The 26,759-nt window shown below is 40.3% G+C and overlaps 1 protein-coding gene across 1 annotated transcript in view; it reads left to right on the top strand.

Annotated features, from left to right (window-relative positions):
• Positions 1-2,148: 2,148 nt before the first annotated feature.
• Positions 2,149-26,759, top strand: part of acvr1.S (activin A receptor type 1 S homeolog) — a gene marked incomplete at its 5' end in the record, with an annotated part of 51,239 nt that continues 26,628 nt past the window's right edge. The window contains 1 exon segment of the mRNA NM_001090258.1: positions 2,149-2,533.

Here is a 26,759-nt window from a genome sequence, read left to right as displayed (position 1 = left end):
TAGAACAAGTTGATCCAAGGACTAGTCCAATTGCCATTTTGGAGTCGGGAAGGAATTTTTCCCCCCTCTGAGGCAAATTGGAGAGGCTTCAGATGTTTTTTTTCCCTTCCTGTAGATCAACTAGCAGTTAGGCAGGTTAAAATAGAGTTCAAAGGTTGAACTTGATGGATGTGTGTCTTTTTTCAACCTAACTTACTATGTTACAATAGTTTAAGTTGACCTTTATGATGTGATGGCACAGGGAAGATTTGTCACCTGTGGTTAAATCACTCCCACAGAATATAAATATCCCAAAAAAAACCTTTCAATTTAATAACATTACAACTGCCACAAGTAAAATTTAGTACTTGTGGTGATCTAGCGTAACCCTTGGAAATTGTCTCCCGTCACATTTACCTGTGATTTTTTCAGATTGCCACAAATACTAGGTTTTACTTGCTGCTTTCATAATTGTACTCAATGGAAAGTGTTTTTCGGGGAGATTTATCACCCTGGGTATAAAAGATTTAAAGATTAAATCTTCTCTACTGTGGGTAACAAATGCTCACTATAATGAGGTTGCCTAAGTTGGCCACATAATGCTGGCCTGATCATACAGGGGCCCTATGGAGACCCGTCAACGACAAAGCAATGATGACAGCAATACACCAATGCAGACTTCATCCAATGGGATTTTCAAATCTGCCTGGTAGATATTTGCCCAATACACAGACATTTCCAGACTGAGTCAGCAGCTTGCATTGGCCAATGTATGGACAGCTAAAGGGGCACTTGACCTGAGCAGCGAGTATGTTGGGGTGCATAGGGGGCCTTGGAAATTCACGTGATGACACTGCCTTTTCGTTGTTTATACACAATTGTAATGCACAAAATGTTATTTGTTTAGTGTGAACAAAATCAATTACCCATCCACACTAATTATGTCAACTGTATCTAGAATGTTCCGCCTGTGCTGTCAGAGTGAAAGGAGACTGGTTGGTAAATTCTTTAGTTGTATTTTTTAACCAACTCCCTGCCACCAGTGATGGAGAAATTAAGACAACAGAAATAATTCCCCCGCCACGTTACTTACATACTGTATAGGGCTATGCATCAGAATTCTGTCTGGCACAGGTCCCATGGACAGCAGATGGCCAAGGTTCCAAACAGGATTTACTCACATGAGTGGGGAACGCAGTATTAGGTATCTTGTGTGGGGATGCCAAACTGCTGACACTCCAGCTGCTATGAACTACAAATCCCAGCACCGCGTGAAAAAGCTGGAATGCTGAGAAATGTATTTCACAACCAATAGAAAATCTTAGACCACTAAATGACCTGTCATAAGTGCCTGTGAGAATGAGACAGAATACTCTGTTATAGATAGCTAGAATCTCAGCCACAAAGCAGGGCAGGACTGTTGCTTTGAAGGAAAAAGGAACTAGGTAACCAGTTTACTACACTACCCTGTGATAAAACAAATATTGATCATTTACAATGTTAAATATTGTTCTATTGAACAAACATTATGTATATAGTTGCACATATATACAGTATATTATTTGTGTGTAGTATCTTATGTAGTCTTACCAATAATTTAGTGATTAAACTAGACATTACTAACCCCCACCCAGTCAGTTGCAGAGTTTGCTTCTTCAGTAGTGCCACCAAGGAACTGGCTATGGCTATGGAATACAATAAATGCTTTGTTTTATCCGCCAGGTCTAGTATCCCATTGCAACCAATCACAGCTTGCTTTCAAACGAGTGACCAGCAAATTGCCACCTGCTGATGGGTTGGTTGCTAAGGGTTACAAGGCCTGGGGCAAATGACAAAACCCTATGAGACCGGTTGTTAAAAACTCCTTTAAACATATACTATGATCTCGTGCTAAGAGGTTCTGTAGCAGCTGTCCCCATTCAGTTGTGTATGCTGGTGAGTGAGACAGACCCATTCGCTTATGCTCATTTAGGAAAGAAGTCTCTCGCACCCCAAAAGGAAAGAACAAACTGGCCCCAAACAGCTGCCCCTCCCAGTGCCTCACCTGCCCTGCCCGCTCCACCTTCCCTCCCCCCTCGCCAGTCCCTGGATACTCCCCTCCCCCTCCCAGGCCAGGGAGGAAATGATGTGCTGACGCCGCTTCATTCCAGCTCCAGACACCCATTGGAGGAGTCCGGGCAGCCAGCTACTTCCTCCCGCAGTAGCAGCAGACGACTCAGGGCTTTTCAGTCGCGAACGATTCCTCCCACAGAACTTTGTTTGCTCCGCTTCCCCTCGCGCTAGACCGACCCCTGCTTCTGTCGCACTGTGATCGGATCTGTCCCCTCGGTGCGGGGAAGGGGGGGAGGTGCGCGTTGCTTGGGTGCAGGGGGAGGTGTCCTGCCTGGAAGATGAGGCTGCCTGCTGGGGAGAGAAGCCTCCTGTCCTGCGGAATGGCTCACTGATTGCACCCGGGATCTATGGCTGCTTTGTCGCAACGTTAACTCCTTGCCTCGGCCCGACCCTCTCCACAAACCCCATTCACCCCAGAGCCCTTAACCGACCCCGGCTGGAGGTAAGAGATCAGACTTGTGGGGTAACATTTTTACTGTAGAAAGAGGTAGGACAGAGCCAGGGAGAGCTCAGTGTCTCAGCAGCCGCACAACCTCTGAAAGCAGCTTGTCTGCCTCTGATTCTGATTTAGTACGTTGGGCAGACTGACAGCTCACATATTCCAGGATGTTGTGCAGCAGTGAGGTTGCTCGTGGCAGTGTGCAAGTCTTGCTGAATATTGTGCATCAGCTCTAGGTGAACTCTGGTTATTTCCATACTCTGGCCATTGTACAACTACAGCTCACTCCCTAGAGCTTTATAGTGTTTACTTGGCCCTGCTTGTGAAAATGAGGGTACATAATTGCAAGTAGAGGATTCTGCCCCCAGCCTTACTGTTAGTGGGTATATATATATATATATATATATATATATATATATATATATATATATATATATATATATATATATATATATATATACACACAGTAAAGACTCTCAGTTGGGCCCCAGACATTTGGGTTGGAGCTGTCCAACCTGCAGCTTTCAGTGGTCCCTTATAGTATATTTGGCCCTGACACTGCTTCCAAGTGGATTATCATTTTACGAATCCCTGTATGGAATTTAATTTAGAAGGAGGCAACTGTCTCCCTAGGAAATAAGAAGCCCCTTTACTTTTTAGCACTCCCTGTCTATTGTAATGAGCATGGGGAGACTTGCTCCCTTCCCTCTTGGACTTATTATGGGAATTGGGGAGCAGCTGAAGGTTGTCCTGCTGGGATTTATTTTGGGAAGGAGGGGCCTGTCCCTGGACATGGGATCTGCCCCCCCCCCCACATACGATTTATTTCAGGAATGGCAGATAGCCTGTCCCTCCTTGTGAGATCCAGGGGCCCTTCTCCAATGTATGTGACTGCAAACTGTCTTCACTCAAAAAAAGCCCCAGTGCAGTGTGTAATGCTATGCAAACATATTGTGGGAATGCAGCCAGCTCTCCTCCCGGGAATGCTCAGTCTGTGCGCTCCCAGCTATGTTTATCTGTGTGGGTGGATGGAGCTCTGTGAACCCAGCAAACACATTTATGTGGCTGGCTTTTTAAAGAGCCGGGAAGCCTTTTTAAAATAAATACGATAATCAGTATGGTTTAAGCCCCCCCCCCCTATTTGTGAGAAATATTTCATTCTTCTCAAACTCCCATTATATAATTTTTGCCTCTTTTTATGAATTTCAATTAAGCAAATCAGTTTCATTAAGGTTGGAATGTGCGTTTCATCTCATGATGGCCACAGGCGATGGCAACTATGGCGGATGCCAACTTTTCCAATTACACCCATTTACCCTTTTAGATCTAGAGAGAGAGCGAGCTGCACACACACAAACAGACAACAGCGGTGCCAGCCTTTACATATAATGCCAGAGGCTGCTGGGGAAAATCTGGCATTTAATGTTAAAGAGCTTGCACTACCCCATGCCTCTATTAAACTTCATACAAATGGAATGGCTGGCTTTGCAAGTGCACAACTGCATTTGATGATTTGTTGGTTTCTCTTTTCAGGACAAGGGTAGAGTACCCCTAGTGTAGTTAAATCAAAACTCATCATTTAATAGTGCTGCTCCAGCAGAATTCTGCACTGAAATCCGCTTCTCAAAAGAGCTAACACATTTTTTATATTTAATTTTGAAATCTGACATAAGGCTAGACATATTGTCTGTTTCCCAGCTGCCCCCGGTCTCCACGAAAAATCGACTGCAGCATGGCACATGCGCACTTCATATTCCGAAGTCATCCGAAGTTTCCTTGTGAGGCGACTTCAGAAAAAGAAGCACTGCATGTGCCATGCTGCAAGCGATTTTTCATTATAACCGGAGGAAGCCGTTCAGGGAGATTAGTCACCCCCAAAGAAGAGGTGATTAGTTGCCAGGCGACAAAATCTCCCCGAATCGCCAGCTGTGCCCTTACCCTAACACCAGAACAATGGCAATGTAACCAGATAACCTCTCCCTAACACAAGATAACAGCTCTGTGGTAGAACAGCACTCAATAGTAAAAATCCAGGTCCAACTGCGACACATTCAGTTACATTGAATAGGGGAAACAGCCTGCCAGAAAGCAATTCCTTCCTAAAGCGCTGGCTCTTTCTGTAAGCACATGACCAGGCAAAATGACCTGACATGGCTGCCTACACACCAATTTTGCAACTAAAGAAAATACACTTGCTGGTTCAGAAATGAAATTTTATATGGTAGAGTGAATTATTTGCAGTGTAATTTAGAAATAAATACTGCACCATAAAAATCAGAATCCCATTAATCTTTGGGCCATACACTTTAACAGCATTATTTCCCTTTCAAATGGAATCATTGTGTTTGCCCACTGTTGTCTTGCAGATTGTTTATTAGCAGAGAAGGTGCCTGAAAAAGGCCCCCTTTTGTTGAATTGATCAGGGCTTTAAAGGGTTCCTTTGTCATGCAGAATGGACTGTGAACGTGACTCGCACTTTCTTGTCTCACTTGAGCTCAGACATGCAGGGAGATAAGCAGCACAATAGACAGTGTGTCTGGGGCTTCTCTCTTTCTGCTTTCAACTCAACACTAACCGGTTTCAAACCGGGACATTAATTGATTTCAGATAAAACTTTGGCACATATGCTGAGCATTGTTATCTGGATAATCTAGGGAACAGAACATTGCTGCCAGGTGAGCAGCCCCTCCATCAGGTATGTTTCTTTTGCCTATTTATTCTCATTATTCGTTGTTTAATAGCCAGCCAGCTACCAGTCACTTCTACTAGTCTCCCTTCTAATGGCACTATTCACAAATACATACGGAGGGGGTCAAAATTCATTATTGTTTGGGCATAAGCCCAAGACATACAAGAATATTTCATTAGCAGCTGTTTTCCAGAGATGCTGCTATCCCATATCGCCTGAAGATTGACAGCTGACAACCCTGCCTGTGTGGCTTACATACCAGTTTTCCATAGGCTTTGGAGGTGCTGTGTCACTCTGCCATGCCATAGAAAATCCATGGTGATGATCCTCTTATTTTGCTATTAAGTGGTTATTCAGTTATGTATGGTTTTTTTTGTGCTAAAGTCCTCTTTAACCTTCCCAAATTTGGTCAGATGTGTTCTTTAAACAGCTGAAAAAGAGTAAGGGTTTAACTATAGAGGAGGCACATCTGTGTCCATTTGGTTAGAAGGGTTTTAGGAGGAAACCCAGTAACTGATATGAAGTTTCAATAAATCTATATGAAGTTTTTTTTCCAAAGATTAAGGTGGCCCATGATTTTGTTGTGGGGGCCCACTAACTTTAAAAAAACAAAAACAAACTAAATTTGAACCCGATGTTTTAGTTGCATCCCTATTAAGACTTTATTGGGGCCCCTCTCTTTGAAGTGCTTGCAGTCAGTTTGGGAATCTATATTTAAGAGCAGTTCACTTTTAAACGAACCTTTAGTATAATGAAGGGAAAAATATGCAATTGCTCTCCATTAGCTAATTTGTTGCTATGGTCAATTTACCTCAGCAATCAGTCTGATCTGAATGATAGACTTGAATATGAACAGGAGAGGGTTGAAGTAACAAGTTGCAATAACATTAAAAATGAAGCCTCACAGAGCAATGCGTTTTTGGTTTCCAGAGTCAGTGACCCAATTTGAAAGCTAGAATAAGTGTAAAGGTAAATAATATAAAAACTGTTAAAAAACAATATATTTATAAATATATATCAATGAAAAGTTTGTGAAGAGTAGGCTCTCCAGTGACATACTAAACATTACGCTTCAGGCATGAATGGGGGGGGGGGGTTCTGCTTATATAGAAAGTAAGTTATCCCAGCAAAACGCCAAGTTTTTTTTCATTGAAGTTTTACTTTTTTATTCTATTTATTTTGCTTCCCATTTATAAGTTATGTGAGTACATGTAGAAATGGATCCAGAAATACCATTCGCAGAACAGTTGTACAGATAGGGGGGATTTATTCTTTTGTAAAAACACTCAAAACTTCAGTAATTATTTTTAAGATAATTTATGGAACGCTGCAATAACAATTTGAGTCAAAGTAATGAAGTGTGTGATCCACTCTTGCATGTATTATAGTTTGCAAAAATATTATCATCGTGCTTAAACATTTACAAATGATGGGAAATTGGGACTTTTTTTTTTCATGAGAAGCCTGTTAGTGTTTCTAAATGTGCTACAGCTGTCATTTTGTTACCACCTAAGAATGGTTACATGTCTGAATAAAAAAAAAAATTTGAAACCATTGGCGTACCCCAGCAAAGACCACATCTCCTATAATGTGTTTACCCAGACAGGACTGTCTATAGGCATTTTCTCAGCTTGTCTTTCCTGTAATGCCTATAAAGGTACTAAGATCTATTTCCTGTAAAACTTAAAAAGATATGAGCTCTATCATATGTAAACCCGTTATCAAGATACTTCCAAAATATGGCATTATTATTTATATATCTGAAATTATAAGACATTACTTTATAAGACGGTACTTTGACTGTAATTTTGGTAGCCACATTACTGGTCTCCTAGTAAAAAACAAGCCAGATAATGGGACGTTTGGTGAGACCAATCATTGCGTGCTATAACTATGTCAATTAATTTGTTATTTTAACAATTTGTTTCAGTATTTACATTTCTTTATTAGTAGTTAGGAGGGGGCTAGTGGTTTTCCTGCCCTTTCTGCTTAGGTCTAAAGCTCCCATTTTACTCTAAAGCTCCCATTTACATAGGTAACAGGATTTAGCATTTTTTCAATTAATCCCAATCTACAAGTGTTAAAGGGATTACCATATGGGATGTGACACCTCTAAGATTTCTAATGAAGAGTGAATGGGCCTTAATGGATCCCCCTGCACAGGAGTTGAATCCATAACTGAATCACCCCTTAAATTAAATTGTAAATAATTTAAAAACTCCACAGTCTGACTGCACTTCTGGATAAATTTATTGGAAAAAACTGCTGTGAACCGCCTAACGCGTTTCGGGATTGTATCCCTTAATCATAGGATACAATCCCGAAACGCATTAGGTGGTTCGTTTTTGATGTACTTACAGTGGGGATACTGTTGACTGAGCACCTGGTTGAAGGGAAGATTGGTGAGCTGGAGCAGTCCATTTCTTGTTTTCCTTATTTACTGTAAATAATTTATAATTATTGAACAATTGTAGATTTAAATGTAAATCTAAAGTTTTTAAAACACAAATGTGCTTATATTTTTTCATTTCAGATGCCTTTTAGAGTTGCTATGGAGGCAGGTAGGGTGTTGACTAAAAACACCCTGTAGCTCAGATATGCAAGCATTTACTGGAGGGTAATCTAACTGATTTAGTGTGTGGACCTGCTAGAGATACTGCTTTCTAGACATACTAGAATTAATGATAGGGGGAAAACTCTTTATGTATTCTAAAACATGTATGTGCTGACATATTCTAAAATTCTCGCATATAAGAACAGTGCAAAAAAGCTGAGAATGATCTTAAAAACCATGCAGAAAACAGATTAAAAGCTGTAACGATCTATTAATATTCATAAGCGCTGCAGAGAAGGCAAAAGATTCATCAAATAGATTCCGCCCCCTGTGTTTTAAGGAGTAGAGGGAAAAAGTAGAAACTAGAAAAGATTTCTAGGGAATCTGGCATAGAGAGAAGTCTTATTGCAGATTGTTAATACTGTTGGCCTCTTTCTTCCTTAACTGATATAAAAAAAAGATAGGTTAAAGAAGGGGTAATTGACCATTTGTATTTTGGATAGTAGGAAGGACATGCTGCTGAGAATGGTCCAACAAGGCAGAGAGGGCATTTGTTCGTGTGTGTGTGTATATTTATAGATATGTATAGATAATGGGTTGAGTGCAGAGGACTCTTGTATTTGTGTGTATATATATATATATATATATATGTGTATATATATATATATATATATAATATATATATATATATATATATATATATATATATTATAGTGCGAAATGTAAAAATTTGCCAACCTTGTGTCTTAAAGGGGTTGTTCACCTTGTAATTAACTTTTAGTATGATGTAGAAAGTGACATTCTGAGACAATTTGTAATTGGTTTTCATTTTTTATTATTTGTGGTTTTTGAGTTATTTAGCTTTTTATTCAGCAGCTCTCCAATTTGCAGTTTCCACAGTCTGGTTGCTTTGGTCCAAATTACCCTAGCAACCATGTATTTACTTGAATAAGAGACTGGAATATGTAAAGGAGAGACCCCCGAATAGAAAGGTGAGTTATAAAAAGTAGCAATAACAATACATTTGTAGCCTTACAGATCATTTGTTTTTAGATGGAGTCAGTGGAAGCTGCAAAGAGTCAGAAGAAAAAAGCAAATACCGTAATGTAAAAGCTGGCCGGCCTCTGTCCTCCATGCTAATATCTCATGTACCTCTTTGCTTTATGGTGTTCATTTGCCATCATATTTTCCCCAAGTGATGTATACTGTATATGGGATCTGTTATCCGGAATACCGGTTTTGTCTGGATTGTACATGATCCAAACTAACATAATTAATTAATTATTTGTAGCAAAACCAGCCTATTGGGTTTATTTAATGTTTACATGATTTTATAGTGGACTTAATGTATGAAGGTCCAAATTACAGAAAGCCCCAGGTCCCGAACAGTCTGGATAACAGGTCCCATACCTTTGTGTGTATGTGTGTATATATATATATATGCCACTATACCTGGGACTTAACATTTTGTTTTACATAGTGGTTTAAACTGCAAAAAGATTTAGCAGTTCACCAAAATATTTAGTCATATTTGTATTTCCATATTAGTACAATTTCAGTCTATATGTGTGTGCATCTGCAGAATGTATTTGCACCCCACTAAATTAGAGCTCTCCGGGTGCACTTGCTGGCTCATTGTGTGTGCAGAGCCAGTACTTATTCTTCTAATTCTCTGATGGGTTAGGTCTTCTAGCGAGTCTCAACAATAGCTCAGAGTGCAGGAGAGGGGGGTGAGCCTTCCTATTCACTTAAAATGCTTCCTGACCAATGTTCTTTATTCAGCTACATGATGTTCTGTGGTCCTTGGTTGTCTGTGAGTTTACTTCTTAGTACTTACTACTAGTCTATTTATCTAAAGGAATCGATCAGCATTTTAAAAATGCACATCTGATTGTTGCTATGGGTTACTAGACTTGGCAAACTTGCTTTTAGTTATCTTGCCCTGCTTTCTTTAAGTGGTGTGGTTTTATTTTACAACCTAGCCCTGGTCTAGAGAGGTCTGTGTTCTTTTTTTATTTTTTTATTTTTTTTTTATGATGTATGTTCAACAGAAAGGGAACCTGAACTTGGAATATATGCTCAGTCAGCCAGCCAGTAGGGCTACCCTTTTCTAGGCAAGGTTAGCTAGCTTTAAACGGCAAGTTAGTTTGCAACACTTTCACAGAGTCAACTGGGAAAGGAGGGAACAGTAATTCTACACTCTGATGCTTATTTATGAATATGCCTCATGTCTGCAAGTAGCATTTTGACCATTGTGGTCCTTTCAATGCAATACTGTTGTTGTTCATTTCAGTGGGAAACTCTCTACAGGACGTTGGCTACATGGCCAATCTGGATTAGTGCCTGTCTTAAACCACAGAAGAATGTGGGTTAGGTGTTCCTGCAGGCAAGCCTTCAGGAGATTTTTTCCTGAGATAGGGCCAGGCAATGTGGCTGGTTTGATCAATGTGGCAATATTTCAGTTACTCCTGTAATTTTCCTCCTTATGGATCCTTTGGCCAAAAGCACGCTAAGCCCTTGCTTGCAGAGCACGGTTGGCAATAAAACTCTTTCCTCTTCATTTAAATGGCTCTGGCCCATGGACCATGCAGTAGATTGGCGTCACAGTATTCTTTATCAGTTCTTCTAAATCAGCTGATCTTGTAGTGGTTGTCTTTTTCTGAGGTTTTTAATGGGTGGCCCCTGAGTCAGCACTATGTGCTATGATGCAATGATATCCTTAAGATGGCTGCTTTCTTTGCTAAAGATTTCCCTTGCTCTTTAACCTGTAAATAAAAGGCCAGTATTTCTTGGACATAACCTTTTGTGTTACTTACCCTTTACTGCTTCACATTCTATTTAAATTTATTCGGGTTTAGATACTCTAGTTCACTTGATATGCCAAATATATTAGGCGGAAAGCAAAGAAAAGCTAGATAGCCTTAAAAGTACAGTATTTAAAAAACCCTTATTGTTAATTTTAAGTTGAAAATCACCTAAGTAATCTTTTCCCCCTCATGTTGTGGGCAGAAGTTTTCCAGCTCTGGCCAGAGTGAATGCTACACACTTTTGTTTTATTTTCGGATTTGCGTGCACATATCGTAAAGCAGTGTCCATCTCGTCTGAGCTACTTTTCTTTTACACGTTGAAGATCTTCAGCGGGACCCCATCCCCTGCATGCCTTGGGTGCATTAAAACCCAGCAATAAAAAGGATTCATTCCACAACAGGAAAGGACGTGTGAAGCCATTGAGCTTGTAAAAAAAAAAAAAAAAAAAAAAAAAGCACTGTACGAATTCTACACAGAAACGTCAGCGTTTTGGAAATGTGCCTGGAAAGTACAACAAATGGAGTCTTGTTTGTTCCCCTCCTTTTTTTTTTTTTTTTTTTTATTATAAGGTAGAACAGGAGTTGAAGGTTTTTTGAAGTGATGCATTTGAACAACTCTATTCTATGCGGCAGGGTTTGGCACACTGGATTGCTAAGTGCTAGTTGTGTTTAATCGCGCCTGCCTCACACCAGTGAAGCCAAGACGTCTCGTTATTCTTGCACTTTCATATTGGTGCCGTGGGGGAACTTAATAGGGTCATGTGACTCTTTAGAGGGTGTGGAGAGAGGGGGGGCTGCATGAAGAATAACTATGAAGGAACGCAGGAGAGACAGAATACGTGGGAGAGAGAGAAACACTTAAATAATGCTTATTAAGAGTTATATTCTTAATTACATGCACATAGCAAAACAAGCCGGGTATGTGGAGGGCCGATAAAATCCAAAAGAAAAGTAGAGATGCTAATAAAGGTTTTTTTTTATATTGAACTGTAGCCTGTTATATATATATATATATATATATATATATATATATATATAATATCTCCATATATTAAGCTTTCCATACACTGGCCAATAAAAGCTGCCAACTTGATCCGTCTCGATTGAGAACTTACTGACCTGTTTATTATGACTTAACCAAGGAGCTGCCTGTTCTGTACCTGGACAGATATCCTGTTGACCACTACATTGACTACATTGATGTGGTCTATTCCTGAAGGATCTCCGTAGGCCCCAATTATTATTTGCTCAAACAATAACATAATTTCCATTTGGCCTACCGTGTACTGGTATTGTATATTCCATAGATCAAAGGCTGACTACTGACACGCAAAGGGTTTAACATCTTCCATTGTTTCTGGAACTCGATATATGAACCTCTACACTAATTATTTCCTTACACTGGTGCACATAAGTATACACAAGGGTTGGGATGTGGCGGTCACAGGCCCCATGGTTAATGGGGGCCCAAATATTTTCTGCGCAGTACCAAGTGGAGTCGTGATTGACTCTGTAGTGTTGTTATTTCCAAAAGTGTTAACATGCCCGCCAGTGGCCTTTGTTCATTTACAGTTGCCAATTTGTTTATAACCGTTGCGGCAGAAAGCCATTTAAATAGGGACTAAAGCAAAGTAAGCACGGAAGCATTCTTATTAAAACTGCATTAGTGGAAGAGTTCACACTCTCATTTTTAATTGTTCATTTTATGATGGAAGGAAGAACAAGAAAGATCTTTTGTTATTACAGACACCTCCGTCCCTTTAAATCGTCAATAATACATAGTCAGCAGTTACTTGGTTTGTTTCAAATCCATAAAAAAAAACTACATAGATGCCTGGCATTGGCATGACAACGGCCGTGTTTGGTTCAGACTAGCACAACCCTTGTTATGTGTGATCTATGTTCCTATGCAGGTAAGGGACCTGTTATCCAGAATGCTCAGGATTTACAGATAACGGATATTTATGTAATTTGGATTGTCATACCTTAAGTCTACTTGAAAATCATGTAAAGATTAAATAAAACCAATATGCTGGTTCTGCTTCAGAAAAGGATTCATTATATCAAATTTGGATCAAGTACAAGGGACTGTTTTATTACTACGGAGAAAAAGGAAATCACTTTTAAAAAATTGGATTATTTGATTATAATGGAGTCCATGGGAGACAGTCTTTCTGTAATTTGGAGCTTTCTGCATAACAGGTTTCCGGATAACTGATTTCATACCTGTACTACTTCAATAATCCCCCCCCCCTTCATCATGAGCTCAACAAATAGGGTTGATTGTAATCTGTGTCTGTCTTGCCATAAACAAGAACCCACTTTTTCACGTTCTGGTTTTGTCGAGTCACCGTCTGATTAGTAAAATAAATTACTAGTCCACAGATAAATCCTCTATATAATGAGTTGCTCCTTATGTCAAAGCCTAACTAAGGGTAGGACTACACAAACGATTCTGATGCGTTGCGACAAAAATAAGGTAAGAGAATTTCGCATGGTGTCACAGCGCTGATCCGACACGACTGTCTGATGCAGACGCTGCACGCTGTGTCTGCATCCGACAGTCATGTCGGATCAGCGCTGTGACACCATGCAACAATTCTATTTTTGTTGCATCGTTTAGGAACGCACCAGAATAGTTCATATAGTCCTATCCTAAGGCTCCATCTGGGAGAAAGGGAGAGGCCATTTGAACAAATCACCCTGAATAGGGCACATAGTACATTGGTTGTTTGTTGATAAGGAAACTTATTTTGGAGTTGGCATTTCTGATATATATAACACTATTGACCAGGCTCATCATCTGTGGCATGATTGTCTGTCTTTGACCCACCAGTGACTTGCGTGGTCACAACACCCTATGTCCCATTACTCTTATTTGGGGTGGAGGTTAGCACAGTTTTCCTTTAATTCTATAATAGCAAAAAAACTGGCGGAGTATATTATCAGCATATGTTATATTTTTGTTGTGCTCTTTTTGAACATGTATGCATATAGGTGTGTTGTGCCCCTTTAAATATTGGGGACAATATTGGCCCTACGTTTGTAATTGCTCATTGAATAAGTAAGCTCATTGTTTTGCTCATTGAATACAATAGTGCCGTGCAATATGTAAGTATTATTTCCAGCCACGCCTGACAACAAGTGTTGCTCCTAATTTACATTGTCATTTGTAAGATTTAGGGTTGCTCCGGTTAGTGGAGTCGTCTAGACAGCCTTTCTGATACAAGAGTGAGGGATGTTTGTTCAGGTGATTTTTCTTTTCCTCTTTAACAGTGTCATTATTTGCTTAAATGGAAGCAAGTCCAAGTAGCACTGCAGTTATTTTATCTGCCTGTCTGGGCCCTAGTTTCCTTTCTATTGATTTCTGTGATCTGCGGTGTTTGATAAAAAGCTTTACTGATCTGACACCGGAGACAGCTGTCTGTTTCAGCTCAACATATCTGTTTGGAGTAATGGCGCCTGCCTTTCCTCCTTCTCCCCTTACTAATCTATGGAACACTACCTTGCTCACATTTCACATTTTTAAGGGACTTCTGCAAAATACAAAGCTTGTTTGAAATGTAACCTCTGTCTCTATCCACTGAATTTGCTCTTTCAAAGGATGGATGAAATAGGGCAGAATAGCTTAATTGTGCACCAGCCATTACTTGTGTGTTAGGGGCATCTATTCCTAAGGTTGGCCACACAGGCCGATGAAAGCTTTGGGTTTGTCCCTTTGTGTGTGTGTGTTGGACCTGCTCAACTAGGAAGTTTAGAAAAATCAGTTGGGTAAGGACTGAATGGCTTGTTATTGAGGTCCCTTCCTGCTTGGACTGCATTGGGTCAGGGGCCTCATGATTTATTAGCCAAATTACGGCTTACACCATGCATAAACACATAGGGCAAAGATTGCCTAATAAACTGAGCTTTACATTTATCCTCCCCAAAGGGGCACACACAGATGCTGTACTTCCTTGGCGGTACTTTTTTCCTTGTTAATCTCCAGGTCCTTGATTTTAAGTCCAGGGTGGGTCCCGTTTTTGAATCATGAAAGAGTGTTTAAGGTTAATGTCACATGACATCACATGTCTCCAATCTATATAGAGGTTTAATCACATTACATATCTAAGAAGCCACATAGTGAGGTGTAGCCTTAGAAAAATAACCAGTGGAGTCATCAGCCTTTTGCTTTGACTTAATCCAGATTTATTTCAGTAGAGATGGAAGAGGCACAATGTGCCGGAATTGGAGACTGCCCCAAGATAAGAGCAGAGTCGGCATGGCTGTCTCTCTTTCCTGACCAGAAACGCAGATAAAACCATTTAATGGCGCTGGCACTATCTACCCCGCCAATAAGACAATGCAGTGTTCATTAGATATAAGAGATTGGCAGCGATTAGTGCCAACTGTGAGAGACAACAGCTGCAGGGAATTGACAGAAGCTTCGACTAAAAGCAATATATGTTTATATCAATTGCTCTCCTTGCCTGAACTCCTAATCTAGAGCCGGCCTGATACAACCTTGGTGTAAAGGGGCAGAGCAATTGTGCTTAGCAAGGTCAGTGTCATGTTGTGGCTTTGATTAATGAGAATGATGTTTGTCCTTTTTTGTTGGTCAATGTTACCTTTGTTTTGCTACCCTTTTATAATGACAACAAAAGCCCAAAATACCTTCCTATAGACTGTTAGAATTACAGTGTCCTGAAACAACTAACTGAGTGAAAATGCTTTCTTATGCATTTTCACGCAATTTAATGGTTTGTATTTTCCTGCGTATGGTTGCCTGCACGTAACAATGCTCGCTGTGACGAGCTCTGGGGGAAGCAGTCAACAACTCTTTAACTGTTTTAAAGGAACAGTAACACCAAAAAGTGAAAGTGTTTTAAAGAAATGAAAATAGCGTACTGTTGCCCTGCACTGGTAAAACTGATCTGTTTGCTTCAGAATACTATAGTTCATATAAACAAGCTGCTGTGTAGCAATGGCGGAAATTGAAAAAAGGCTATATGACACAGGATAAATAATGGATAACCGATAACATTATGTTCTACAGAGCTTATCTGCTGTCTGCTGTGTAACTCAAGCCCTTCTTCCTTTGAATGGCTGCCCCCATTGCTACACATCAAAATATTTATATAAACAATAGTAGTGTTTCTGAAGCAAACACACCCGTTTTACCAGTTCAGGGCAACATTGCATTATATTTTTATTACTTTAAAACAATTTCATTTTTGGATGTTACTCTTCCTTTAAACTAATACATTTAGTTGATACATTTGTTATATTTGTCCCTGCTGAGCAGAATCCCTGAGTTTCGTTAAAGGTAGCTGTTAGAATTGATCCAAAAGTTGCTAATATTCCACAGATAGTTCCGAGAAATGTATCAACTAATTGTATTATCTAAAAAATGACGCAAATAGTTAAAGTTCAGAATGCTCCTGGGTCACTAAGCTGCCAGACTGAGACACTAGAGACAGGAACATTAAACTTAAATTTTGGGAAAATGGTAAAAAATAAAAGATGGAAAGCAATTGAAAAAAGTTTGTTTATGGTGAACAACTCAACTGAAAAAAGTAAGTTAGCAATGGAGTGGGCTAACCGGCATGGAGGCTAGTTGTGACACCAGCTATTAATGTTCTAGGATAGTGGATTCTAAACTTTGGACCTGCACTGTGCTGGTGGGGTCTGGATCATTGACTGTGCATAGGGTCTAGTTTTATTAGTTATGTATCGGTAACCTTGTTATAATACTCACTATAATTTCTCCCGCCAATGAGGCCTTCAACCAAGTGAAATAACTAGGTGTGTCAGGCCCAGCCCAAAGCAGATTGGTGGGTTGAGTTCTACCCACAGCCCACCCAGCATGGGACATTGGTTTCTCCTGATTACTCTGGCAATTGTCTGCTGTCAGCTTATGTTTATTCTCTGGTTTGGGCATGGGTTTATAAATAATAATATTTTATTTAAGTTTGCTGGGTCAGGAGAGGCTTAGGGTTGGGTGTGACCCTAGACAACCACTGCTATAGGGGCTTTCTTTCAAAAATGCTTCTGGCTTTCTCCCAGTCTGTCTCTGTATTCAGTTACTCTCTATTAAAGTTTCTAATGATTGGCTTTTGTAAAACCCTGTACTGGCCATACCATATGACATTGACTTTAATGGCATCTGCCTGTAACTGTGAACATGGGTCAGCTTTTATCCTGAAATTCTGTACTTTTTCAGGCCAAAACCCAACCGTTGTTACAGGTGGCTTATTAAAGTCAGGGGCATAAATTGCAGGTGGTTTTGGTGTTTTTGCAATGGGAGAAATAGAGGCATTTGTAAAACCACCATTAAAATAATGTAATATGCATAATCAACCGCTGAGGGTGCCCTCCTTAATGCCTGTTTGAAACTGCTGATATAGTCTTGTTTTTAGCTGCATGGAATCACACAGCTTTCTGGCGCTCACTCCCGCCTTGCATCTTGTATCATATTTTTTTTGGTATTTTTGCCTGATTTATTTAAATGAGCAGCTGTGCCTTTGTTTCCGCGCCATGCCTTAATTATTTTTTGATTTGACCTTAGTAGAAAAACACGATTTACGGTGATTAATAGTTATTTCCATTGAATGAGTTCCAATTCAGAGCAGAAAGTCAGAATGTTTTGTTGCATTGTTCCAAAAGAAAGTGGCTCTTACTAGTCAATAAATGTGTGTTCAGATGCTTGTGTAACCACGACTGCAGTACTACAAAATGTGCCTTTCTAAGGGAAAACATAACCTTACCTGTTTAGCACCATTTTATGTTTTTCTTTTTTTTCTCTATATTCTTAGGCGTGGCACCAGTCGGTGTAATTGTTACCTGGTCTAGTGACTAGGACATTTCTACCTGCTGATTAGTGGCTGTGGGTTCCTAGCCCTTTTTGTAGTTTTGAAACTAATGTGAAACAATGGCCTCTAGTGGCTGAATTATCATGAACTTTTGGCAGATATATTGCCCTAGTTTACATACTGGTAGTCAGAACTTCTTACAGCGTCAGTATTTTGAGTTGTATATTAATATCAGCTGAAGGGCCAAAGGTTAGAAGCAGATCACAGATGCACAGTCAATTTTTTTTTTTTTGCAATTTGAAAGCTATTTCCTACTTTCGTAGAATTGAACTGGTCTCTGCACTTGCAACACACTCTCCATAAATACAGTGCTACCTATGTTTGACAGCACTGTGTTCTCAAGGGACAAGGTACTTGGGTGTCCCTCCATCCTGACCCCTGCCCATATGAATGATGTGCAAGTTAGGGACCGGTGGCAGATTCAGTCCATAGTGTGGCCCTGTACTTACACCTGCAGGGTTAGCCTATGGCCTTCATATGCTGTGTTCTGCACCTTGTTCTGGATTTTTGTATTTCTGTGTAAATGCAGAGCACAGCCAGTCCTGGGCAGACATTCTCTCTGCACAAAGTACTGTATATGTTAGTGCCTGTGGGCATTGTAAATGGCCCTTATAGTGTAACTGTCATCATCTGGTACTATCATACCTGCTGCTGTTGTGCACCCCTCTGCTGCACGGTGGGGCATAGGGTAGATGCCTCTTGTCAACTCACTACTGGAGGCTAATTTGAATGCTTAGTGTTAAGCTATATCATCTTCCCAGCATCAAATTAAAGTAAACTATTTAATAGTTGAAAGTATTGGGACACCGTCCAAATTAAGGTTGTCAGCTGTCCTTGAATCAGTTCCTTCGGATACAAGATACTATTATGATCAATGAAGGAGTAGCCACAGTGCTTAAATTCTTCTCCTGGAGACTTTATTAATTTGAATTCTCTGCATTCCAAGGAAGAAATGGTCCAAGGTGAAGGGAGGATCTCTAGTGAGAGCCAGAAATGTTGCTTTTTAGGTATCTCATAGATCAGATCTTAAATCCTTCAGGATGAGAGAGGATTTGCCATGGTGAATGCCTTGCTTCAACTGGTATTGTAACATGGATGGCAAAAAGGTAGCTGTCTGCAGATAAAAATACTCCCGCAGGCCTCAGGTGCCTGCAAAATAAGACCCCTATCTACCTAGTGTCTAAAGCTTTCCATTCATACAATAATCACAACAATAGGAAGGTGGTCATGCTGTGTTTTCATCAAAATTATATATTTTCTGGTTCCCTTCAGAATGGAGGGAAGAATCGACTTATCAATCCCTAGGACCTGTGATTGGCTAGTGCTTTGTGTTAACGCTGATCACTTGGTTGTGACATTGCATGTTGGTAAGAAACAGACATTTGTGTTGCTTTCTGAAACTCCCTGCTACGCACAGGCTGATCTGATTTGCCTCTATAAATAGACATCTTCCAATTTAGACTTGACTATAACTCTTCTGTGTTTGCCATGTGTGTGCATGCGTTTGTCTCCAGACGGTACATCACGTAGTTGTCTGCCTCTAGGAAATAGTTTGATGACAAGCCAAGTGCTATGCATGACTAGCCACATTGATCCCACCATCTCTTAACAAGACTGGCTCATAAATAATTACTCCTGCCATGTGGGACTTGACATAGGAAGGTTTGATATATTTAAAGGGGAGGGCCACTTAAGGAGAAGCTACCCCAGGCATTGTAAAGCTTGAGCATCAATCTGACTCTAGCTTTCTGTGGGTTCTGGGGTTTGAAATACAACAACAGATGGATGTAGCACTTCTGTACAGATGCAGGGTATTGTGGCAAATGGCCTCGCTGCTTCATTAAAAGGGGCAATGCCTCCCAAGAATCTATTGTAATTATAAAAGGTGGCATCAGTACATATAATAGGACATTATTTATTTTGGTGTGAGGTCAGTGGAGAAAGACGGGTTATAGAAATATATCAAGATAGGTAGACACAGAATCTTCAGTGGGTATAACGTGTTTCTAATGTCTGCCGTTTTCTCTGGTCAGAGTGAATTGATCACAGTCACATGTTGGACTGAATTACAAGTATACTTTGATCGTTTAAATCTCACATTTTTACTACTGGAACAGTGATATGGAGATTAGTTTTAGGTGTAAAGGGGCTACATTTCTCTGTGGATTTACCGTAATGTATTAAAGGAGAATTAAGGTGTTATTCACTGTGGGGTGCTAATCTATTAGGCACTTCTTAGTGATAGATATAGTAACCTACCTGGGCTGGTGATACTCTTCACAGGAAAAAAAGAATAGTTTCAGGGTACATTTATAGTGAGCACCATATTCTTCCTGTCCTGTTGATCTTGATTGTGGCCCTGCACGTTGTGCATGTGTGGTAGAGCACAGTGTGGTAAATTCCTATTCTGTTCTACTGTGGATGCACACCATCCAGCTCCCTGCACAGTAGGAAATAAACGGATTGGTCCCCAACATAAAAGTGCCCCAGACGGGTGTTTTTCTTTGGAGAGCTGTCCTGGCGTGGGGTCTGAAGAAGCAATTATGATTACTAGGGAGGCATGAAGCATAACAAATTGGTACCCGCCTCTCAGTCCTATACAATAAAATTGTCAATGCCCTGGCTTACAGATCACTATTCCTTTTTTCTGATGGTAGAAATGATTAGAGAGTGAGTCATATCCTCTGAATACATATGCAGGCTCCCTGAACCATAAAAGGCATAGTAAAAGACCACATCTGTCATGGAAGTCTACTTGTTTGCCTTGATATCAGCTACCTCATTGCCTGCCATAACACAGGCCCAAGGTTTCGAAAGTGAGAGTGCAATGAAGAGGCCCCTATATTCACACTGAGTCTGATAACTAGAGGTGAACTCTCTGCTTTTGTGGTTCATCAGGTGGGTCCACCCCAATGTTTTGTTAAGTTGCGACTGTCAGGCGGCAGGTTGGAAGTCACTGAAAAGCTTAAGGTGCATGGGCTTCCTTCCTTGTGATCATTTTTAGTCGAGTTGATGTGTCGACTGACAGGCAAAAGTCTCTGAGACAATGCAAGCGCCTCTCGTCAAATGTGTCATGGAGATTTATGTGTCTCTTTTGGATATTTTTAGTTTAAAACCTTCTGCCTTTATTTTTTTTCTTAGACTTAAAATAACAAAAGTGTGATATCACTCTCCTTTGTGTAATTTACGTTTTATTGCCTTTCAGCTTAACCCATTGGTAACAGAGGCAGGGTTAGATTGTTCTTTGCTTTATGCAAAAACATAGGCATCAGAGGGAGTTTTTCTTGTATTTTAATAGTCGGCCAGTCTTAAGGTGGCCATACATGGATAGATCCGCTCGTTTGGCGATGTCAAGGTGGGCAATATCGGGCAGATCCGATCGTGGGCCCTAGGGCCCAACGATCGGATCCTAGCATTCGGTAAACGGCGGTCGGATCGCGGGACCACATCAACGAACAGATGCGGCCGCGATCCGACGGGATTTTCTGTCCCATCCGATCGAGATCTGGCCGACTTTCGGCCAGATCTCGATCGGGGAAGCCCGTCGGGGGCCCCCATACACGAGCCAATAAGCTGCCGACACAGTCTGCCGGCAGCTTTTATCCGCCCGTGTATGGCCACCTTTACTGCCTTTGTGGCCCCTGGCTTGGAAGAAAAGTGTTAAGGTGACTATATATAATCAGACCAAACAAACAGCGTAAAGATGGTAATACATATATATGACCACCTTCCTATAGTTTCTGTCATACAGGCCAACAATTTGCATAACTGGAACTGCATTGAGTAACTAGGAGTCACGGCTCCTCTTCCTCATCTGCTGATGTGTCGTGAAGTTTTAACAGATATCCTGATCTTCAGTCCATTGTGATACCTTGATCTGGCATATATGTCAAAATTTAAGAAACTGAAATAGTCCTTACTGGCGACCCAATCTGACATGTTTGACCAACTTGATATGTAAATATTTTAACTATGCAAAGGAAAATGTAATCTCATCCCAGAGATCTCCTGTTTATCTCTAAACAGAACATGTGCATTTTTTACTAAGATATCACACCTGGGTATATGCAGGTATGTGGTATTGTGATCGGATCACTGGTCCAAGGGCCAAAATGGTAAATTTAGAACAGTAGGGCAACTTTTTTTTTTTTTTTTTCTCATAGTCAGCCAAGGTGAGATCAAACTGTCAAGGACAGTTTGCATAGGACATATGACGCAAGTGTATTGATTTAAGGCAAGCAAGATACATATGCTCATAAATGCATATATAAAGAATAGTGCACGAGAGATGATGCAGTTTGATAGGTGCATCACCAAGGCCAGATTTACATTGTGGGTGCCCCTAGGCCCGCTGCCGTTCATCGCACCCTGTCCCATCTCCTTCATTGGTGCACATGTGCAAATTTTTATTATTGGGTCTGGGGCACACAGTGCTTCCGAACCAATGTGCATGTGGTTGAGTGGCATGCCGCCCCCTAAAATCCTGCCACCCTAGGCCCAGGCCGTTGTGGCCTTTCCACAAATCCGGGACTGAGCACCACAGACTTTGTGTGGAACCCAAGTTTTCAGACTTGCACAGCTGGGCTATTGTTGCATCTTACAGCACAAAATCGTGAATCTCGGCTTGAAAGAGGGCATAGATGTCGCTTGAAAAATCACTTTGGGGAAGTTGGTAAACTTAGAAAAAAAAAAATAAAGAGTTGCAGATGTCTTATCTATAGACAGGTCTGACGTGAGAGATTATTATTTTTTAGATTATTTGATAAATTCAACGGAAACATTTCCATCAGGCTCCTGATGTTTATTGGCAAATCCTGTATTTATTAACTCTTTAATATATGGTACTTTTAAAATAAAAGTAAATTTGGATGAAAATTGCAGAAGGTATTTTCCTTTTCACCTTGCTTATTTTGTGAAACTTTAATTATTTTTATAATACACAAGAGCCACAAATATTCTGTAAAATGTATACTTATAAACAGTCTTTAGTGATATCTTCAGTTTTAATCCAGTGCTCAGTAATGCCATTCTGAAGTTTGTGTATTATAAATAATAATGGACATTAGGGGGCATATTTATTATGCTGTGTAAACAAAGTGCGGTATATTATATCACACTTTGCCAGGCTTCGCTGTGTAAAAACTGAGGCAAGAAATTAAGAAAATCGTAAACAATTTACACAGAGTTACATGACCTGTGTAAAAGCGCTCAGCCTTTGGCCTTTTGCTGAAATCTCTTGATTCCACAAAAGCAGCTACCCATTGCAGTGCATGTATAAAAATGTCTTGCAGATGCCAATGGCATCTGTTTTTTTATGTAATGATTTTTAAAGGTCTTTGCTTTAGCTAAAATTGCTACCTACCTCCATACGGCTCTGCATTTCTAAAGTAAAATAACAATTCAATACAGCTGGTCACAGGATAAAACATGGAAAGCAAGAAGAAAAGAAAATACATCTTTGTCTGGATCTCCAAAGGGGAAGTACAGCCGCAAAAGACAGAATAATAGATTGAAAACATTTTTTTTACCTGCCCTGTTTTTGGCCATGTATCTGTAGGGCCAATCTGCTCACTTGATCTGGAGAAACCCGACTTGGCAACTTTTTTCAACTCGTATATTGTCGCCATAATTTTAAAATTTCTGTAAATTGACAACTTGAATTATAGAGTTTTCAGGATGGGGGTGGGCAGTAAGCTTGGTACTAATCACATGAAAGGTAATCATCACTGTAGACAGGGCGTTTTTATTGAGAAGCTTTATTTGCTCATTAATAATAATTATGGTTTATTTTAACCTCTGTGAGTTCCAGGCCAGGCTGCGGAAAATGGAATCTATCTCGAGATGCAGACATCATTCTGTGAGGATGGCTTGGCAGCCGTTCAGCAATCTAAACCACTCAGTATATGCCTGTTGTAGCAGAAGCTGAGGGAATAATTGATGTTTTAGATTTAGTAATGAAAAAATGGTCATTGTGAAATCCGATTTTGGCTGTTGTATTAAAACTGGATTAGATAAAAGAACAACAGAAGTATATGAAATTGGCTCTTCGTAAAGGGGTACTGCTTTACTCCCCAGTTTTGGGTTCTTTTGAACACCCTTATATATAATTGTATCTAATGCATATCCTTTGGGTGGGCTTGACAATCCTGTGGTGTGAGTACCACATACAGATACATCAACCCAGACAGCACTTGGGTGCATTTGGTCACTCCTTGGGTTTCGACCTAGAAATGATTTTACTGACAAATCTTTAAGACAGGTATTAAAATGTACTTGATGGTAATTTTGTAATTTCCCTTAATTTCCATCACTAATTGAACTGTTCTGCCTCCTGACCCAACCTTTTAAGCCCTCCACCCATGCCCTTACCACATAAAGCATCCTCAGTCTGACCATTCCCCAACCCTGATTCGCTGAGACATCACTGACCTGCTCTGCCCTCCCCACAGGCAGTAATTTTAGGAAAGAAAGGTGGCAATTATTGAGGTGCCCCTGCTCTTGTTCTGAACTCATTGCAACCATACCTGTATCAGATGAATCCTTGGCTTAGTTTTAGGCCTTTTCAGTTGCTGAGGTGTTTGGTTAAAGGAAAACTTAACCCTGAGAATGAATATGGTTAAACATGCTAGGTTTTTATATACTAAACTTATTGTTCTAGCCTAAAGTTTCAGCTTGTCAATAGCAGCAGTGATCCAGGACTTCAAACTTGGCACAGGTTGTCTGTGACACTCAAATGCTTAGTGGGCTTTGAGCACATGTTGAGAAGCTAAGCAAATTATCAAGCAGAAAATGAAGTTGGCGTGTCGTATACACTGATGCTGCAGGGCTAGTTGCACTGGTTTCTGTGCTGCCATGTAGTTATTATCTGTATTATCAGCCTTATATTGTGGAATTTATAATCCATGTGTACTGTACATTTTGAGTCAGTCCCAGAGTTCAGTAAGTGACAGCAGCACAGGGCATGTGCAGTAAATCAGCAGAAAAGAAGATGGGGGACTACTGGGGCATCTTGACAGACACAGATCTTCCCTACTAAAGGGCTGTGGTTGCCCTGGGCTTGTACAGAAGCCCAACACATAATGTACAATATTTCTAGTCTACTACTTAGTTCTCCTTTAACAGTAATTCCTGTTCAAATTATGGGGAGCTGGAGACTTGACTTGGTGCAAATTGGTCCTTGTTCTGATCTTATTGAGCCAACATTGTATGACGGCACCATACAAGCAGACTTTTGGATGAATGGGTAGCTTATGTCATCATGTTTTAATGAACATTATTAAATACCGAAACTGGTTGAAAACCACTTAGAGGAAACCACATATTTCTACTTTAAGCCAAAGCAATGCTTAAACGAGAAGGAAAGTCTGTTTGCACTTGGGTGGTGCCAAATGTTGGGCACCCCCAAGTAATTGTATTGACTTACCTGAAACCCCAGGCCAGTGCTCCTATCAGCAGAAAACTGCCCCGGACCGGGGTTTTTCTAACAAGCACCACGGAAAAATCTTCTTTTGGCTTCCTCTTTCTTCAAATTTCCTAGGGCAAATGCATGCGCAGTTGAACGAAATAGCTGACTTTTTAGTTAAAGTTTGGCTTTTCGTTCTACTGCACATGCGCAGCCGCGCAAAGGAACGAGTAAGACGGAAGATCGATCTGTGGTGCTCGCTGGTATAACCCCGGGCCAGTGCAGTTTTCTGCTGATAGGACCACCGGTCCAGGGTTTCAGGTAAGTCAATACAATCGCTTTGGGGGTGCCTAACATTTGGCACCCCCAAGTGCAAACAGACTTTCCTTCTCCTTTAAAACAGACATTTAAAAAAATCCCTTCTATAAATAATTTGTCATGTGAGCACAAGTGTTTCAACTTCTATATAACATGTATTCTGTGCATATTCCTTCCCTTCAGTAATGCCCACATGGGAGAAATTATACAAATATGACAATCCTTTAACCACTTAACTTCAAAACAGAGTAATTACAGGGAAAGCTCAGCATTTGTCTCACAGGCTGAAACTTGTTTTTCTGGGTTGCTAAATCATATAGACGTCTGTCCTTTTTGTACATTTCTGTAAAAGTGCTGAATTTGTACTTCCTATGTAAAGGGTTAATACTGAATACAGAGCGTTTTCTTAAAGTTATGCAAAGCGTTATTAAGTATTGGCATAGCATATAAAATTCCTTTTGTATGTGTGTGTTTGTACTTATGAGTGAGTGCTGCCATTTTGCTAGTATCAGCTGAACGCTTCCCAGATATGAATCCTATACATTTTTTTACCTCAAGGTGTAGCAATTCTACATTAGGTCTGTAGAAAATGCCTTTAGCCCCCATAGGTGTATGGATGTATGGGAAGAGGCAACATTCTTTGACTACAATGCACTAGTTTCTAGCCACTTCTTCGTAATTCTTAAAAGACATGGAATCTGTCTGGTATTTTACAGTTGTGTGTATTAGCCCTGTATCGCCAAAAAAAAACACAAGTCCGTAGTAATTTGTTGTGTTATATCACAACACCACAGCCTTGTGTTTGCACTGCAAAAGAGGTGAGGCAAACAAACATAACCAAAGCCCTGTGATTTCTCTATAACAGGGGTCCCCAACCTTTTTTACCCATAAGCCACATTTGAAAATAAGAAGAGTTGGAGAGCAACACAAGCCTTGGGTGCCAAAGGCTCTGATTCAACTGAATGAGTTCTTGTCAAAAAGAGAACATCATTTTTGTTTGCAAGCTAGATGGCAATGTTATAGGCCTTAGACTGATGGCACATCAGCATATAAACCACGAGAAACATCAGTGGTCTATAGGCCCCTATACTCCTTTCACCATGTCCCTTATAGATATATGGGTAACATTTGGTAGTGACAGGTGGATCACCTTTCAGGATTAAAAGAATGGTTCCATGGGTGGTCTGTCCCTAGAGAAGCAGTGATGGGTACATAGGGATGTTAGGACCACCACTATTCTCCGCTAAAGAATATAGCCACATGCTAATCACACAGTGTGCCATTGGCTTTAAAGGGGTGGTTCACCTTTATGTTAACTTTTAGTATGTTATAGAATGGCCAATTCTACGCAACTTTTTAATTGGCCTTTATTATTTATAGTTTTTTCATTATTTGCCACCTTCTTCTGACTCTTTCCAGCTTTCAAACAGAGGGGTAGTTGACCCCAATTAAAATCAAATGAGCTGTAAGGCTACAAATGTATTGTTATTGCTACTTTGTATTACTCATCTTTCTATTCAGGCCTCTCCTAATCCAGTTCTAGTCTTTTATTCAAATCAGTGCATGGTCGCTAGGGGAATATGGACCCTAGCAACCAGATGGCTGAAA

Source organism: Xenopus laevis, chromosome 9_10S, assembly GCF_017654675.1.
Source record: "Xenopus laevis strain J_2021 chromosome 9_10S, Xenopus_laevis_v10.1, whole genome shotgun sequence".
Taxonomy (NCBI): Eukaryota; Metazoa; Chordata; class Amphibia; order Anura; family Pipidae; genus Xenopus; species Xenopus laevis.
Note: the sequence above shows the minus strand (reverse complement) of the source record. Positions and strands in the feature narration are given on the sequence as shown.